This window comes from Lutra lutra, chromosome 2 (genome assembly GCF_902655055.1).
Source record: "Lutra lutra chromosome 2, mLutLut1.2, whole genome shotgun sequence".
NCBI classification, from domain to species: Eukaryota; Metazoa; Chordata; class Mammalia; order Carnivora; family Mustelidae; genus Lutra; species Lutra lutra.
The window spans coordinates 131,651,691-131,657,474 of record NC_062279.1 but is presented as its reverse complement, the minus strand read 5'-3'; positions in this window follow the sequence as shown (position 1 = coordinate 131,657,474).

The following is a 5,784-nucleotide window of genomic DNA, read 5'->3' as shown; positions in this document are numbered from 1 at the left end:
ACCTCTATGCCAACAAATTTGACAATCTGGAAGAAATGGATGCATTCCTAGAGACATATAAACTACCACAACTGAACCAGGAAGAAATAGAAAGCCTCTACAGACCCATAAGCAGTAAGGAGATTGAAACAGTCATCAAAAATCTCCAAACAAACAAAAGCCCAGGGCCAGATGGCTTCCCGGGGGAATTCTACCAAACATTTAAAGAAGAACTAATTCCTATTCTCCTGAAACTGTTCCAAAAAATAGAAATGGAAGGAAAACTTCCAAACTCATTTTATGAGGCCAGCATCACCGTGATCCCAAAACCAGACAAGGATCCCATCAAAAAAGAGAACTACAGACCAATATCCTTGATGAACACAGATGCAAAAATTCTCGCCAAAATACTAGCCAATAGGATTCAACAGTACATTAAAATGATTATTCACCACGACCAAGTAGGATTTATTCCAGGGCTGCAAGTCTGGTTCAACATCCGCAAATCAATCTATGTGATACAACACATTAATAAAAGAAAGAACAAGAACCATATGATACTCTCCATAGATGCTGAAAAAGCATTTGACAAAGTACAGCATCCCTTCCTGATCAAAACTCTTCAAAGTGTAGGGATAGAGGGCACATACCTCAATATTATCAAAGCCATCTATGAAAAACCCACCACAAATATCATTCTCAATGGAGAAAAACTGAAAGCTTTTCCGCTAAGGTCAGGAGCACGGCAGGGATGTCCGTTATCACCACTGCTATTCAACGTAGTACTAGAAGTCCTAGCCTCAGCAATCAGACAACAAAAGGAAATTAAAGGCATCCAAATCGGCAAAGAAGAAGTCAAACTCTCACTCTTTGCAGATGATATGATACTAAATGTGGAAAACCCAAAAGACTCCACTCCAAAACTGCTAGAACTTGTATAGGAATTCAGTAAAGTGTCAGGATATAAAATCAATGCACAGAAATCAGTTGCATTTCTCTACACCAACAACAAGACAGAAGAAAGAGAAATTAAGGAGTCCATCCCATTTACAATTGCACCCAAAACTATAAGATACCTAGGAATAAACCTAACCAAAGAGACTAAGAATCTATACACAGAAAACTATAAAGTACTCATGAAAGAAATTGAGGAAGACACAAAGAAATGGAAAAATGTTCCATGCTCCTGGATTGGAAGAATAAATGTTGTGAAAATGTCTATGCTACCTAAAGCAATCTACACTTTTAATGCAATTCCTATCAAAGTACCATCCATTTTTTTCAGAGAAATGGAACAAATAATCCTAAAATTTATATGGAACCAGAAAAGACCTCGAATAGCCAAAGGAATATTGAAAAAGAAAGCCAAAGTTGGTGGCATCACAATTCTGGACTTCAAGCTCTATTACAAAGCTGTCATCATCAAGACAGCATGGTACTGGCACAAAAACAGACACATAGATCAATGGAAGAGAATAGAGAGCCCAGAAATAGAACCTCAACTCTATGGTCAACTCATCTTTGACAAAGCAGGAAAGAATGTCCAATGGAAAAAAGACAGCCTCTTCAATAAATGGTGTTGGGAAAATTGGACAGCCACATGCAGAAAAATGAAATTGGATCATTTCCTTATACCACACACGAAAATAGACTCAAAATGGATGAAGGATCTCAATGTGAGAAAGGAATCCATCAAAATCCTTGAGGAGAACACAGGCAACAACCTCTTCGACCTCAGCTGCAGCAACATCTTCCTAGGAACATCACCAAAAGCAAGGGAAGCAAGGGCAAAAATGAACTATTGGGATTTTATCAAGATCAAAAGCTTTTGCACAGCAAAGGAAACAGTTAACAAAACCAAAAGACAACTGACAGAATGGGAGAAGATATTTGCAAATGACATATCAGATAAAGGGCTAGTGTCCAAAATCTATAAAGAACTTAGCAAACTCAACACCCAAAGAACAAATAATCCAATCAAGAAATGGGCAGGGGACATGAACAGACATTTCTGCAAAGAAGACATCCAGATGGCCAACAGACACATGAAAAAGTGCTCCATATCACTCGGCATCAGGGAAATACAAATCAAAACCACCATGAGATATCACCTCACACCAGTCAGAATGGCTAAAATTAACAAGTCAGGAAATGACAGATGCTGGCGAGGATGCGGAGAAAGGGGAACCCTCCTACACTGTTGGTGGGAATGCAAGCTGGTGCAACCACTCTGGAAAACAGCATGGAGGTTCCTCAAAATGTTGAAAATAGAACTACCCTATGACCCAGCAATTGCACTGCTCGGTATTTACCCTAAAGATACAAACGTAGTGATCTGAAGGGGCACGTGCACCCGAATTTTATAGCAGCAATGTCTACAATAGCCAAACTATGGAAAGAACCTAGATGTCCATCTATAGATGAATGGATAAAGAAGACGTGGTATATATACACAATGGAATACTATGCAGCCATCAAAAGAAATGAAATCTTGCCATTTGCGACGACGTGGATGGAACTAGAGGGTATCATGCTTAGCGAAATAAGTCAATCGGAGAAAGACAACTATCATATGATCTCCCTGATATGAGGGAGAGAGATGCAACATGGGGGGTTGAGGGGGTAGGAGAAGAGTAAATGAAAAAAGATGGAATTGGGAGGAGACAAACTATAAGTGACTCTTAATCTCACAAAACAAACTGAGGGTTGATGGGGGGAGGGGGTTTGGGAGGGGGGTGGGATTATGGACACTGGGGAGGGAATGTGCTAAGGTGAGTGCTGTGAAGTGTGTAAACCTGGTGATTCATAGACCTGTACCCCTGGGGATAAAAATATATTATATGTTTATAAAAAATAAAATTAAGGGGCGCCTGGGTGGCTCAGTGGTTTAAGCCGTTGCCTTCAGCTCAGGTCATGATCCCAGGTCCTGGGTTCGAGCCCCGCATCGGGCTTTCTGCTCAGCAGGGAGCCTGCTTCCTCCTCTCTCTCTGTCTGCCTCTCTGCCTACTTGTGATTTCTCTCTGTCAAATAAATAAATAAAATCTTAAAAAAAAATTTAAAAAATTTAAAAAAAAATAAAATTAATTAAAAAAATAGAGCACTTCACATCATGCAGATAATGAATATGAGTAATCAAGTCCCTTAAATAAATTTACATTATTACATAAATTATTCACCTCAATTATCAATTTACCCTGTTGTCTTTAGATGATCATTCAATTCTCGTGTGTGCAATTTCCTCATAACATGTGATGAATATGATAGAAATAGAATTTTCTAAATGTTGGTGTATCGAAATCTGTCCCCAGTGCTAAATCTTTTTTGTCACATCATACATTTTCATGCCTTTTATGAAGCATACATTGTTTTGTTTATCTGAAATCACTTATTCTTGTTATGAGAACTCATTCCTAAAACTTAGCACAGTGTTAGCACAAACTAAATCTTTCCAAAAGCATTTTTATTGAGTAATTTAGACATCAGTTGAAATGATATATGCAAGTCACCAAAAATAAGAAATTTCTACATTATTATGCCAGAATAATATTTATTTTATTTATTATTTGAGCGATAAGAAGGGGGAGAGCACAGAGAATGAAAGGGAGAAGCAGACACCACACTGAGCAGAAAGCCCAACTCAGGGCTCAATCCCAGGACCCTGAGATCATGACCTGAGGTGAAGGCAGACGCTTAACCAACTAAGCCACCCAGGTGCACCCAGAATAACGTATTTTTAAAAAGTGTCTACCAAATAGTATGTCTTTATTTTACAGAATCTAATAAAATATTTCGTCTTCAACACTGGGGTCACATTACTTGATTAGTGCTATAGGAGCTTTTCAATATTTAAGAACTAAACCTACTGATTTGCAGCTAACCTTACAAGATCTCCCTGAAAATGCATCTTTTTTTTTTTTTTTCGAGTGTAAATGAATTGTACACAGACAGGAGAATGGAATGCATACAGGAAACCACCAATAAATCAGTTCATCCCATTAGAGAATACATAGCAATTGAAGAATTTGTTAAAACTATGGAAATGGAGGAAGTTACAGAAATGTTCTATTTGTTACTAATAAAATGCAGTGTATCTTATATTTCCACAGATAACACTCTCAGTTGAAAGACAAAGTCTCTAAAATATCTCTACATTTATTTTATTTGGTCAAATACACCTGTTAAAAATATATGTATTGCAAATGTAAACCTAGTCAAACTTCATACTAAAATGGTATTTTGTCATTTAAATTCTACTGTAATTCTTTTCCTAAGGCATTCCTGAAAGATATCTGAAATAAAGCTATATCTGTGAAAAGAATAGTTGAAGGCAAAGACTAAACTAGTGAAGCATGGCTTTTCTGAGGCAATTTTTCTATCTATTTGCATATAACTTTATGTAATATGGAAAACCTTTCCTCACTTTAGGCCATCTGCCCCTTTGTCAAATATACTTGAAATTGTTGGTAAAATTAAAATTATTTAATATGATAATCCCTCCAAAATGGACTTTAAATGTTAGTTTCACAGAAAAGTGATTTTAAAAATATGTTAAATTTCTAACTGCCATTTAATGTGAAATCTGAAGAAGAATAATTTAAGAGTGCTTCACTTTATCTATTATACCGCCTGTAACTGATGTGTGCTTTTTTTTTTTCTTTTTTTTTTTTTTTTAATTGCAAACAGTTTTGTGCTGGAGTGGCTGCCTTTGAAAAACAACTGTCCCTATATCCTCTCATGTATGTATTCCATGACATCACATTGATAGCTTCAAATCAATGATTTAGGGGGTATTTATAGAACATAAATCAACAAATGATACAAATCAGGACTCCTTCCTAGACAAATATTAACAATATACCAGCATGCTACTGTGATGTTGAAACTAGTAGTCTCTGTTTTACCTAACTAATATGCCTCTAGACAATCACTAAAGTGAAATGTTTCAAAATATAGCAGTCTCTTTTCCTTTTCAAATTAATATAATTTAATTGTTGGGTGCAGTTAACTGTTCCTGTGTTTAAAGATGGCTGAGCTAAAGAAATGTGCTGATTTTACACTTTCTATATTCCATTACTCCACTCAAAAATATGAACATATTTTTCTAAAAGGATTTAATTAATGGATAAAAGGGGAGAGCCATTAAATTTAGATAGCTTATTAGTAAGTGCATAATAAAAGCATCAGCAAGATCCAAGGTGAAAATGAGGTCAAATGGAAACTTTTTGATTGGCTGTTTATCTAACAAATTTTGATTTAACACAAATGAATAACAATAACACTACGTTATCCAGTGTGGTTAAAGAAGTAAGTTATTACACTGAAGAAAGAAAAAGCTAAACCAATATTTATAGAATACTATGATAACTACTTTCATAAGTGCCAAGAGTATTCTGGGAAATCTAAGGTACCATCTGAGATTTGAAGTCATGGAGTTAACCGCCATTATTTAAAAACATGTTTATTTTTATTACTATATAATTGAGGTATAGCATTGTATAAGTTTAAGGTGTATAACATGTTGTTCTACTAACAGCTTTGAAGTTTATAATACAGTATTGTTGTCTAAAATTATTAACCTGTTCATTAGCTTTCCAGGACTTATTTATGTACTAGTTGCAAGTATGAACCCTTAACAACATATCCCCAATCCCCTCATTCCCCAGTCTCTAATAACCACCATTTCTCTGTTTTTACAACTTCACTTCAGGTTTTTTAGATTCCACACGTAAATGATTAATACAGTATTCATCTTTTTTCTGTATGACTTATCTCAATTAGCATAATATCCTCAAGATCCATCCATGT